The sequence below is a fragment of the Protopterus annectens genome, chromosome 2.part1, assembly GCF_019279795.1.
Source record: "Protopterus annectens isolate FY-2018-M chromosome 2.part1, PAN1.0, whole genome shotgun sequence".
Lineage (NCBI taxonomy): Eukaryota > Metazoa > Chordata > Ceratodontiformes > Protopteridae > Protopterus > Protopterus annectens.
This window is the reverse complement of record NC_056729.1, coordinates 727137836-727152669: the sequence shown is the minus strand read 5'-3', so window position 1 is coordinate 727152669 and position 14834 is coordinate 727137836.

Below are 14834 nucleotides of genomic sequence, written 5' to 3'. Positions count from 1 at the left end.
TCCATCTTACCAGGGTCCCCCCTACCACAGCCACAGAAAGGAATATTACTACAACCCACTGAGATTCCAGAAAGCACAGGAGGATTTCCAAAGATCTCAGACCCTATCCATGAACCCCCAGGGAGACAGGAGAACCAAACAGTGAGTGGACAGTGGTGAGGGAAATACAATACCTGGGCAATCCCAACTGCAACCCCAACTACAACCAAGGTCCCAGGCTCAGACGGAGGAACCAGCTACAGCCACAACACTATGTGCTCCACTCATCTGAAACTACTCTGTTAAAGCACTGACCAAAAATGAAAGAAATATACTATCAAAAGGACTTACATTTGTACCAAGCTGAAGGAGTGATGCAGCTCAGGTACTGAGAGATCTTAAAATGTTTGTGAGGAAGCTAAAGGTACAATTTCTCGGCAAAATTAATGACTCTGTAAATAAAACTATTGATGAAACTATAAAAAGGCCTAGCAGCTACTGTCCACCACTACATCAAACATTAGCTGCTTTTGAAGTGAATGAAACCACTTAAAAAATCTCTTAAGAAAAAGTTTTATAACTTAACATAACTGCTTTTTCAGTAGGTCATATACAAGTGGTATTTTCAGTTAAGGCTTGTTTTAAAAACCTGCATAGCCAGTGATAAGTGGGGGTAGTTTACCTCATTGTTATTCAGTTTCTGTCTTATACAAGTGGTACAGTGAATTGTGTTCTGTTTAAACTGTGAGCTTTGACCAACTGAGACCTACATGAGTGGAGTTAAGTAGATTTTTACCTGCACTTTTATCAAATAATACACAATTTAAAGTAATTTGTTTGTGTTGCATTGAGCAATATCTAGCTGGAAGTTGACTGTTTTTTCAGTAGGTCATATACAAGTGGTATTTTCAGTTAAGGATTGTTAAAAAACCTGCATAGCCAGTGATAAGTGGGGATAGTTTACCTCATTGTTATTCGGTTTCTGTCTTATACAAGTGGTACAGTGAATTGTGTTCTGTTTAAACTGTGAGCTTTGGCCAACTAAGACCTACATGAGTGGAGTTAAGTAGATTTTTACCTGCACGTTTATCAAATAATACACGATTTAAAGTAATTTGTTTGTGTTGCATTGAGCAATATCTAGCTGGAAGTTGACTGTTTTTTCAGTAGGTCCCCATCCACCGTCCCTGTTTTTGCCTTGGTGTTAATCTTGGTGGCTTTGAAACTGCCCGCCCCTCTTGTAAATTTGCACTTGGATACTCCTCCTGGGCCCATCTCATTTGCTCACTCAAAAAAAAAAAAAAAAAAAAAAATGATCTGCTTTTACTGTATTTGTGTTTCTTCCTACTTTATTTTGCTTTTAAGGCCATCTTAAAAGTACTCAGTTGTATTTATTACTGCTTGGTGTAACTCATTCTAAGCCTTTTAGTTTAAGCACTTGGGCTTCAGACCAGTTGTTTTACATTAAGAAGGTTTGTGGTCTGCACTGTAGTGGCAGGACAGGTAGCTTACATCCTTCTAAGTTGGGAACTGCTGATTGAGGGCTCAGTGTCTGTTATTCTAAAAGTGTATTAATTCTGGTTAAAGCACTTGGGCTTCAGGCCAGTTATTTTACATTAAGAGGGTTCGTGGTCTGCACTCTTGTGGGAGGAGAGGCTGGACTCTGCCCTTCTGAGCTGGGAATTTCTGGTTAAAGGCTTATAGTGCCTGCATATTTGAACTGCTTCTTACTGAAACTGGTACACCTTGTTTGCTGTAGCATAGACTAGATCCAGGCCTGCTGACTCTAGCTTTGTTTGTATAACTTGAGCACTAATCCAGGCATTCTTTAAAGTATTCAATTGTATTTATTACTGCTTGTTAGTAACTTGATTAAAGTGTAGCTATCATTCTAAGTCTTTTGGATTAAGCACTTGGGCTTCAGACCAGTTGTTTTACATTAGGAAGGTTTGTGGCCTGCACTGTCGTGGCAGGACAGGTAGCTTACATCCTTCTAAGTTGGGAACTGCTGATTGAGGGCTCAGTGTCTGTTATTCTAAAAGTGTCTACATGCCTAGAATCTGTAAAGGAATTGCATTTAATTTCATTAATATTATGTCTGACAGTGAATGTTTTTATCTTAACTTCTGCTAGCATCTCTGCCTTGCTACCTGTGCTAACTGTGCTCTCCTCTTCATTTATCTCTTTTTCTCCTCTCCTAAAGAACCCAGCTCTGCTTTGTCCTGGAACTCGGCAAACTACCAAATCCTACCAGGAGATATAAGAACCCCACAATCTCCAGTGGCCTCTTCTTCTGACTGCACTGCACCTGCACTCTAAAGGAAAGTGAAGAATGAAGAAAGTATGTTATGGACCTGCCAAGGCGTATAATTGACCCTCATTATATCTTTTTATTAGGCCCTTAGGTCTAGTATTACACAGCCTACAGCAGCCTCATTCCCCACCCTCAAGCTGCCCTATAGCCTACAATTCTTGTTAATTTAATTACACTTCTTTACCTTGCATCTCACCATCTTCTTTTCTATCTAAACAGCTCTCCACTCCCCACTTTCCTACACCACCAGATCTGCAGGTGGCACCTTTATCCTTATCCTACTCCTTACCCTCCCCTCTGTCTACTCCCTGTATTGTAATATGTTTATATCCACCACTTATCTTCATCCTCCCCTCATCCTCCTACACCACCTCGCCTCCGCCTCCTACCCCAGCAAATTGTTCTATACTGTACTATTCTATCTTCTTTCCTACTTCTACCTCCTCTGTGTTTAAACTTTATTTTTCTTCCTACTTTACCACCTTGCTTTTGTACCATGTACCATACTAAATACCTCACTACACTCCTTACTCCTCCTACCTCCTAGTTACCTGTATCTCTGATCCCCCTGCTTCTCCTCCTCTTTCCTCAGCTTTTGAGCCCCCCGTCAGCCTCTGCGGGCTCTCTCCTCTCCCCCACCCCCCCCCCACCCCCACCCACCTACACCCCCTACACTACACTCTCCTCTCTCCCTACCTCCCTCCATCCTACAGCATTTATTCATTCTTTCCTCTCTTCCTCTAAACCCCACCCCTCACCACTCCCCTTCCCCTTTATCCTCCTTTCCTTTCCCTTACCTTTTTTTGTCCTTTCAACCTATTAATTTCTCTCTACTCTCTACTCCTCACTTTTCTCTATCTCCATCTCCCTAATCCTATCTACTCCTACTCTACTACCTTCATATTTTAATTCCTAAATTAATGCTACTAATTTTTCATTTTTTACTATTTCCACCTTACCCTCTTACCTTACCACACAATGCTTTACCATACCTAGTCTCACTCTTACTCTCAACTATCCTGGTCTCAGTCTCTTATCTTACCTTCTTTGAACCAACTTTATCCAACCTTTCCACATACCCCACAAACATTAAACATCTTTTAACTTACCCTTCTACTACTCTCAAATCATACCCCATCATTTCTTTATACCATCTATCTAAATATCATAGACTCTCATCATACTCTCATATATAAATTATGTCAAAAATTAACAAAAAAAATCCACCTAATAAACAACTAAAACAACTCATTAATTAATCTCACCTATCAAGATGGAGAAGATGGATCCAACCATCCAACCCTAAACCCAGAACCCCAACCCAACACCAAAAAACCATAACACTCCTAATACACCATCTTAATATTCAAAGTCAATAACAAAGCATCTCACCTCATGCACCCTTTCATGCACTCCTAGACACCCACTCTTTCCTCATCCTTTCTCACTGAAACCTGGCCAAAGAAACTGCCACCAAACCAATTCGCAATAACCACCCTAGATAATATCGTTTAAAACGTAAGGGACTTGGAGTTGGGTGGTGGTATAAGAATCATCATTTAAAATCTATAAAAATATCTTTGCAGACCCAACTCCCCATGTAAGCAGAAGCAACATAAAACTCATATGAACTCACTTCAAACTTTGCTATAGAATAGCTGTTTACATAATATGTATGTAATATACCCCATACCCAAATATTTCTCAATCAATATCCACAACTTACCCCAAGAAACAACTGTTCCCATGACTTCAACATAGACTGGAATAGTATTATAGTGTGGAAATATATACTACATTAACTTATAGTTTCTCCCATTAACCTCTACATTAACTCAAGAACCACGAAACCTACCAATACCTACAGCAAAAGAATACTGGACCTAATAAATAAAGTATAAACAATTTTAAATAAAGATAAACCGCCACATGCTATCAGTGATAGAACCCTGGACTTATATTACTAGGACACTGACTTATATTACTAGACACAAACACCTGTTTCAAATTTCAAATCTCCTAGAAAACATAGATTTAATTCAAGCTGAACTAAATTCATGTAACTGGAACCCTTAAAACACTTGTAACTGGAACCCCTTAAATACTTTAATACTACCTTCCTATCCATTATAATAAACATGCCCTCTACCTCCTATCCATTCTTAATAAACATGCCCCTGCACCCTGTGAATGAAACCACACACAAAACTTAATCTCAAAGAAACCAAAAAAATAATAATCATGGAGAATAAATAGAAATAACCCAGACTTCTGACCACTCCGTCAGCTTAGAAACTCCACTTCCACTAATTACTGACAAAAACTAAAAAAATAGATTTAACAAACAAAAAAAAACTACTCCCTCCTTAACAAACAAACCAAAATAAACTCCCACAGTTTTGGTCTTCCATTAATAAACTCCTTTCCTAACGACCAACCAAGACAACCCCTGCACCAAATTGCTACTACTTTAACCCAAACCAAATATTATTTACTCTTTTCTTCTTTATTGACTCAATCCAAATGTCTCAAAAAATAGAACAACAACTATCCCATCTCCTCCTATTTACACTCACAACCTATCTAACTTTCATACACTAAAACTTTAACACTACATTTATCTATACCCCTCTTAACAAACTTCTTAACCATCTCTACTTCTGAAGACACTGCCTCAGGACTCCATACCCAAAATCCATACAAGTGATTGCATACCCTATATCCATACTATAAAAAGAGAATAATCCAAGAAGGAACCATCCCTGAGATCTGAAGGTTTCCCTCTATCACCACTCTAACTACAGGGGGGTTGCTCTACTTTCATAATACTAACTCTATGGAAAAATGTATTCACCAAAAGCAAAATTAAATGCATCTCACCCTGCACAACATAATAGCAACTGTCAACATGGTTTTAGACCAAATCAACATAATACTACTACTGTTTCTCTTTATCCTTTGTAGAAAACCATCAATAAGACTCGCAAACCATCCCTTCTCTTCTGCTCTCTTTATTCTTCTTTCTCTTTATTGACCTCTCATGGTCTCTCACCCCACCAACCACTCATACTTGAGTCCCTCATGAGTCCAACCTTGCCACCTTGAGGTGGTTGCCAGCATATGGTTCTTACAGGCAACAAGCACAGGCATGGGGCAATCAACTGGGGGCAATACCCATAAACATTGCGTCCCTCAAGGGTGTCCCTGGCCTATTCTTGGGCCACTCCCCTTTTCATTAATGATCTCCACTCTCTATTCTCCCTCTCATTTCCTTCTCCCAATGCAGATGACTGATCCCTTATCCCAATCTGCTGCAGTACCTTCTACTCTGCTCACGACTCAAATGATCTTCAATGCAGTTGAAACATGGTTCTATAAACGCAAAACCTTCTGCTCATCACCCAACTAAACATTGCCCACAAAATATTGTACCAGCCTACAAACTCTGAAAGTTTGCTTAATCCTTTCATATCCTTTCTTTTTTACTAGACTTTGTAAATAGTTTTGTATACTAACTTTGTTTTATTTATTCTCTCTTTATCCTGGTGATTTTCTTTATATATATAAATGTTTTTGTATACTACTTTTGTTTTATTGTCTCATTTATCCTGGTGATTTTCTTGTATATTAAATGTTTTTGTATATCTTCTGAGAAAGTATTAGTTCTGGTTTAAGCACTTGGGCTTCAGGCCAGTTATTTTACATTAAGAAGGTTCGTGGTCTGCACTCTTGTGGGAGGACAGGCTGGACTCTGCCCTTCTGAGCTGGGAATTTCTGGTTAAAGGCTTATAGTGCCTGCATATTTGAACTGTTTCTTACTGAAATTGGTACACCTTGTTTGCTGTAGCATAGACTAGATCCAGGCCTGTTGAATCTAGCTTTGTTTGTATGCTTGCTGTTTGTTTGCTTGTTATTTCCCTGAAATGCTAATTCCACCTAAAACACGGCTTTTCAGTGCTTCTGTGGATCCCTAGTGATATCTGCATTGCTTACTGTACTTATTTCCTTGTTTCACTTGAACGCAAGTTACTGTTTGTCGTTTTTGCATTTAAGTTACCTGGCACTTGCTCACTAAAGCAATTATATAGGTCAGCGCTAAAAAATTAAAAGCACTACACCCTCACAAACTCCCCTTGAGTACCTTGTTCCCCACTGGCCCTTTTTTTTCAATTATAAAGGAATTCCCAATACTATTCTAGCATGTCCAAAGGTCAGTTGTCAATCTCCTCTCCAGTCCAGCTGGTGAATCTGGGAATCTTGAGGCAATGTTACAACTGCCTCATACACAGACAACCCTCTCCTCCTCCCAACAAATTCCAACACATGTGAGGGATGCAACCATATAGCCAAACTGGAGGCTAAGCTCTCTCAACTCAGTACTGGCGTAACCAGTCAGGAGGAAAAGGAAACCACACTCACTACAATTCCAGTCTCACATAGACCTACCACAACAGCAAACCAAACACATAAACACACAAAAACATACTTGGAGGCTCTAAATAAAAATCTGCCTAAGCAGCAGAGACCTCCAAAGCAGACACCCAAGCAACAGCTACCCCAAAACAAAACACGTGCAACACATAGCTCACAAAGCCAGTGTGCCAAACAGTCATAGCCCTTAAGGCTAAACAACACAACTGATACACTTGTAATAGGTGACTCTATCGTCAGGCACACTGACGTCCCACTCACCAGGCTGAACAAGGAGAAGGTCACGGTGAGCTGCCTGTTGGGTGCTAGGATCCACCACATAACACAAGCACTCAGTTCCCTCCAAGGCAAGTACAAATATGACTCAGTCATTGTCCATGCTGGTGTGAATGACCTGAGACGTACCTCTCTGGACTACATGAAAAGAGACTCTGAGCATGTAGCCCAGGCCGGTATGACCCTGACCTTGAGTAGCATCTTACCTTCACCAAGAATGATGCTACAATATGAAGACAAGATGATCAATTTCAACAATTGGCTTAAGTATTGGTGTCATTCAAAGGGGATCCAATGCCTGTCAGCCTGGGATGACATGCTCGACAAGCCACGATGCTTCACTAGGGATGGCTTGCACCTATCACCCATGGGCTTTTGGATATTGGCAAAGGCTCTTGCTACCCCCATAGTGCCTTTTTTAGGCAAGGCTCAAAAGACAAACCCACCTCCATAAGTATCACAAGGGATAAGAAACTAAGAGTAATGCTACTCAATGCCAGAAGTCTAAACCTCAAGATGCATGCACTCGAAACTCTCCTTAGCATGGAGAACATCGATATCTGTGCAGTAACAGACACCTGGTTCAAGGCTCCCGAGAGCACCCCAGGACTACCAGGTTATACCTCATACCATGCTTTTCGGCCCCAAAACTTGGACTGAACCATAAAAGGAGGAGGAGTATCAATATTCGTCAAAGATACCCACACCTCCAAGTTGGTGGCACAGCACAAAGCATCAGAGACTATCCATGTGCAACTAACAGTGGGTAAAACTGCCTTCCAGTTTATAGCCTGCTACAGACCACCCTCCCAAACCCAGGAACTCCACTCGGCCTTCCTGAGAACACTGGAAAATATGAAGGTCTCTCCAAACACCATTATATTGGGCGACTTCAACTACCCAAACATAGACTGGGAGCATTACTCTAGCTCCAACACCCTAGCCCAAAGGTTCCTAGAATTTATAAACTCAAATGCTATGGAACAACTTGTTACCACTCCCACAAGAGGGGAAAACATACTGGACCTGATCATCACCGACATGGGGACTCTATGCTCTAGACCAGAAGTGTATCCCTCACTGGTAAGATCAGACCATAAACTAATCTCACTGGATATTCACATCCCGACCCCACCCCCTGCCCAGAAAACCACAGTGAAAAACTTCTCTAAAGCAAATTTCACACCCCTCAAAACTGAGGTGGAATCCTTCAAAGCCCCCGGGCCTGTGGAAAATATGGCCCAGACCGCAGAATCCTTTATAAATGCATTCTATGAACACCTTCAGGAATGCATGGATCATGCAATCCCAAATAAAACCAAGACCCAATCCTCCAAAGGCAGACGTCCTGTCTGGTGGACCCCAGCCATAAACAAACTATACAATAGAAGGAGGAAGCTACTACATGATGATAGAGCAAAATCCCAAAAAGGGAAGGCATCTCTGATCAGTATTAGCAGAAAACTACGGGCACTCATAAAATCGTCTAAGGCCAGCTTCGAGATAAAAATTGCACATGACACTAAGGATAATCATAAGGCTTTCTTTAGTTATGTGAGGAACCTGGGTAGGAATTCCCAGATATGCTCAGAATTAGTCCAAAATGACAAAAAATACACTGAACCCACAGCATTGCCAACATCCTAGCTGACAGGTTCTCCCCCCCCCACCAAAAGGGCAAATATCTAACCCAGCAGAGTGCTGCCCCCCTGACATCTCAGATGCTCAGGTAAGAGCCGCTCTCTCCAAAACAAAAAACACAGCATCAATTGGACAGACGGTGTCCCGGGCTGCATCCTACATGAACTCGAAGAAGAGCTAAACCCAAACATAAAACTACTGTTCAATCTCAGCCTTACTACAGGATATGTACCCAAAGAGTGGCGTACAGCAATGGTGGTCCTTCTCCACAAAGGTGATGCCTCAACGGACCCTGGAAACTATCGCCCCATAAGCCTGACTAGCTTGGTCTGCAAAGCTATGGAAAGGATCATCATGGACCTTATAAATAAAGATATTGGGGACCTACAGACACTGGATCCTACCCAGTTCGGCTTTGTTAAGGGCAGATCCTGCCTCTTAAACCTGGTCGATTTCTTTGAAACAATCACCAAGGCCATTGACAAGGGGAAGGTGGTCCACACAGCCTACCTGGACCTTGCAAAAGCCTTCGATACAATACCTCACTCGGGCATTTTAGATAAGCTCACCAGCTTAAATATAAACCCCTATTTCACTAGATGGGTTGCAAACTGGCTCAAGGACAGAACCCACATGGTTAGAATTGCTGGAGCCATGTCAGACTCCAAACCAGTTACAAGTGGCATCCCACAAGGCTCAGTCCTGGGACCTCTCTCGTTCGGTATATATTTCTCAGAGGTACAGGCCAACACGGAAGGGCTGTGGCTGATCAAGTCCGCAGATGACTGCAAACTGGGCACCATAATCGGCTCTCCAGCCAACACAAGCATCCTACAAAAGGGCCTCATAGAAACAGACAACTGGTGCCAGAGCCATGGCTTCAAGCTAAATGCCAAAAAGTGTATAGTCATCCCCTTTGGCAAAAACAAAGTGCCTACAAATTACCACATAGGTGGTAATCCATTAAGTACGGAAGAAGTAATTAGGGACCTGGGGACCCAAGTTGATAGCAATCTCTCATTTGACAACCACGTGGCCAAAGAGGTTGGAAAAACATTTTATATAGCCCACCTAATCATGAAGGGATTCACATCTAGATCAGGGGAGGTCATCGTGCCTCTTTACTCATCCCTCATCAGGCCCATAATTGAGTACAATGCCCCTTTTGGGATGTACCTTACCAGACACCTGCAGCAACTGGAAAGACCACAAAAGTACCTCACCAAGAGGATCAAAGGCCTCAAACAGATGCCATATGCTGCCCGGTTAAAGAAACTCCAGCTCTACTCAGTGGCATACTGCCTGCTCAGAGGTGATCTGTGCCTGATGTATAAAGCCATGTCCAACCCGGAATTAATGGACATGCTGCACCTCAGAAAATCCAAATCTCATCGAGCTACATGCTCGAGAGAGTTGAACCTCAGCACTGAAATAAATAGGACATGCTGGAGGGACAGATTCATAACCCAGAGGCTCCCTTCACTCTGGAATAAAATCCCAGTCCAGGTTAGGCAGAGTCCCTCATTGACTCTCTTCAGGAGGAATCTTGATGAGTGGCTGGGGGATTGTAGGTTTACCCCGGGTATCACTTCTGTGTCACTGTTAGACAGAGGCACAGTATACTAACCTCAAAAAAGGGCATAGCAAAATTAATTTAAAATGGGTGGCGAAAGCCAAACACACTCTGGCTAGGCTTATAAATGCCCTAGGGCAGATAGCCTAGTATGAACCTATGAACCTATGAACCTTAACATAGGGAAAAAGAAAAACATTGATTGAGCTTAGGCAATGATAAATTCAGGTTCATAAGGAAGGCATACAAGAGGTGAGGTATTTTTTTTACTGATGCCACTAGCTATAACCAAAAGATAGAGAACATACTGGAGGATAACAAATGTTATGAGTTAATTACCGTGTATGACCTAAAAAGAGCATACGATGTATGAAACACTAATCTCACCACATTATGAGAAGAAAGACTTATTACTGAAAATTTTTATAAGTATTTATGGAGCCAATGCCTTCATATACCTAACTTTTTTGGAATACCAAAGTCACACAAGAACAGGGAAGAACCACCCTATAGACCGGTGGTGGCAAGTGGAGATTCCCTTACTGAAGTCATGGCCATTTACCTTGACTACTTGCTGAAACTTATAGCAGAAAAGAATAAGTCATACATAAGAGAGTCAATGGATTTTCTGAGGAAAAAAAAAACATTACAGTGAAAGCTGACAGTATTTTGCAAACTATTGATGTGGAATCCTCATACACGGTGCTCCCTCACAATTACTGTATAACAGCAGTTATGGAATCATTTAAGAGACATAATCAAGGTACATGGGCACAGCTGCAAAAGTTAAGCAAACTCATTAATCTTGTACTGGATTTTAATTTCTTTACTTTCAATGGCAAGCACTACAGACCAACAAACTGGTATAGCCATGAGGGCTGCCATGGCTCCCAGCATAGCTAACATAGCACATCACGTGCTATTTTCACTTTATTGACAACATCTTATTGTGTGTGAAGGTGACACCTTGCAGCTTGGAGATTTTATCACTTAGCTCAAACTACCACCTTCCTGAAATTTGCCTTCTCCCACAGCTCTTCTTCAAACATTTTCATAGGTATGCAGATTTTGAAGGACACCAACAATAACAGAATCACCACTGATCTGCTCAGAAAACCAATGAGGGTTAATTTATTACTCCACAGTAAAAGTCTGCATCCTGCAAAAAAAAAAAAAACGAATATAATGTAGTGAAGTCCCAGGGCTATAGATTAGCTAGAATTACTACCAAGGTGGAGCCATTTCTGAGAAACCTGAACAATTTAGAGAATGATTTCCTTGTGAGAGGCTATGAAAGTCAGATGCTCAAAAACATCCTGGAACCCACCTTCACTCATCCTCCACTATTAGGAGAATATTAAGAAATTCCACAGATAATAACAAAGGCAAAATAGCTGCATCTTGACATACACTCTGGATTATTACAGTATCAAAAATGTTATTAAAGAAAACTAGGACATTGTCACAGGAAACCCTTATCTGATTTACATCTTAGGTGAAGCCCCATCCTTTGTTTACAAGAAGGCCAGGAACATCAGAAGTTTTGTTGAATTTAAACCTAGACTATATGTGAGAAACACTAAAAGATGTGAACCAAATTGTATATTCTATATGTGTGTGTGTGTGTGTGTGTGTGTGTGTGTGTGTGTGTGTGTGTGTGTGTATATATATATATATATATATATATGTGTATATATGTGTATATATATATATATATATATATATATATATATATATATATATATATATATATATATATATAGTTTTTTATTGCCCTTATTCAAAGCAAATCATTAAGACCTGTGCAGGGCTGACTATAACACTACAAAAGTAATTTACAGGGCTCAGTGAAACAAACATTTTATGTGGGCAAGACTATAAATAAACTTAAGAGTAGGACCTCATGTCATCTGGCAGAAGTCCGCTCTGGTTTTACAAACAATGCACTAGCCAAACACACTTCTCAGCATAGAAGACACACAGGTTTTAAGGTCCAGATACTGGATCGCATAGACATGGGTGATCTTGAAGGTGATATCCTGAATGTACTGGAAAAACACAAACTCATATGGCAATTAAAGCTGAACTGTTTCAGAAAGCCTCGACTAAATTATTACTGTTCACTTAAAAGTGTAATGGAACTTAAAAAACTGCCACATTGTTTACAGGACCAATTTTATTTTATTTTTCTACTATCATTATTTATCTACTATCATCTTTTACCAGTTTTCCATGATCATCTATTTCCAGTTGTTTTAAAACTATGGTAAATAATATTTAATAGTAGTGCATAAAATTTTTCTATCATCACACCTCTTTTAACTTAAATATATAATACCTTTTCCACTTTATTGCAAATGATTTTTAATATTAATACTAGCTAATTATTCTTTAAATTGTCACATATTTTTAGTTATTGTTTTTTTTATTTAATTTATATTGGGTTATTAATTTATTTTTAAGTGCTAATTTTAGTGTTATTTAATACAGAGTGTTCACTACTTTTATAAGGACACTAATTTTTCTGTCCCACACTGGCCAGCACTAAGCTGATGTACTTTTTTGGTTTAACATACGCATTAAATATACATTTAAGGTTGTATTTATGTTTTAATTTTGGATTACTGTTTTTTTACTATGCATATTGTTTAGTTTTAGTAAGAATTTTTGTAGATATGTATTTTTAGGGTTCTTGTACACAGAACTGAAGAAGTCTAGAGGGACAAAAGCAATCTTTGTTAACAATAATTTATGGAAATAGATTATGTTTTGGACAATGCTTTTTTTCTGGATGCCAAAATATGTTTTTTGATTGACAAATGGGCTAATGTTTAAATATTTCCAACCATGTATTATATAGTCTTTGATCAATTTACAGATTTTCTTTAATAATAATCTGTTTAATAACAAGTACCATATTGTTATTAATTTTATTAATTTTATTTAAAGTGCATAAGATTTAACTTATTAGGACATTTAGTAAGTAGGGCAGTACCAGCTTGAATATCACACTAATAAGTTTGGGGGAAGGAATTTGAATTTGTTAACATGTATTCAATACACTTTGCTTAAAATCAAAATACCCCACTCCCATACATGATAACAGGTATATAGTCAGAAAGTTTAGGATGAAATTATCATTCTGTTTATTTTTTGTTTTGTTTGGATTGCTTATCTGTGTGCTTAATAAAGGATTTTTGACTAGAAACAGATTGTCCACCCTGCTTGGATTACTTCTGAATACCTACTACAGTTAATAATTCCTTATAATGTTAATAATATTTCAAAATACGTTTATATTTTTTGATTTAGAATGTTTTTAAGTCGCTACCTCTACTACCATTTTCTGTTTTTTTCCTGCTTTTCAATATATAATGATTAACTAGACATAGAGAAATTGAAAAACTTCCACACAGAGAAGTTTCTTACACTGTTTTATATAAATAAAATACTCACAAAGGAGGTGAAAACAGCAGTTCGCACTGTGCTACATACATATGTGCTTAATGTTATGCTACTGACTTGTCTTTGGAGTGACATACATTGACATACCCCTATGTGATATACATTACCATGTATCACATGTCCTCTTCCTTTTTTTTTCATTCCTAACATTCATGTCTGTGGTCCTTTCCAATGCAAACACTTCCCCAGACTAGTGTATTTATAATGCATTCTATGTACCCTTGATAATCACCACAAAAACTTTATTACAGTATGCCAAAAACATGTATCCCGGGATTTTAAAGCCCACATGGAATGTTACCATGTCTGTGTACATGGTTCCTCCTCGGCAGCTCGCCATGCCTATTAATGATGGTGTGTTGCTGAGGGAGAGCTGAGGAACATAGTTATTTAACCAGTGGGAGTGGTGTAGTGATAACCATGTCTGCAGAGAAGTAAGAGACTCCTTGCACTGTGCTAGTGTTTTATTTTTATCTAATTTTTTTTTTGAAAAAGCATGTTTGCGCGGTGCAACCTGAAGTGCAGCAATGCTAAGTGGCTACCATAGATAAGACAGCAGACATCAGCCAGACATCTAAAAATATAAAACATATGTCATTAATTATTTATTTAAATGTGATGTTTAAGTACATCTAAGTGCGTTTGTGTGGCATGGCACACAGATCAGCACTGCTTATAAGTAGTTCAGTGGAATATGTGAAAGTATACCAGATTTCTTAATATCCATGTAGCTAAGTGGGTAGAGTGATGACTTCTATGTGCAGTAGATCCAGGGTTTGAATACATAGAAGGAAAATTAGTATTTAATTTTAATATGCATATTTTGCAGACTCATTTACAATATGGCTCTGCTGAGAACTGCTGAGACCTGCTAAGTGATGCATAAACATGATAACGGCTGCCAATGTTTACGTATTGCTTGGCTCTTCTTGGCTGGTTTGTACACTGCTAAGCCCCGCAATGGCTCAGGTTCTGTGAGCCTTCACACTTCTTGCATGCTGCTAAGTCATCTGGTACTTTTTTGAATGTTGCCCAATGACCTGTAAGGGTGGGAAAACAGCCTATATTAAGCCCAAATGCTGGGAGTACAGCAGACTCCATTAGAGTACTTCCTCTGATGGGTGCTATGGCTGGTGTTGGTGAAGGTGCTCACTT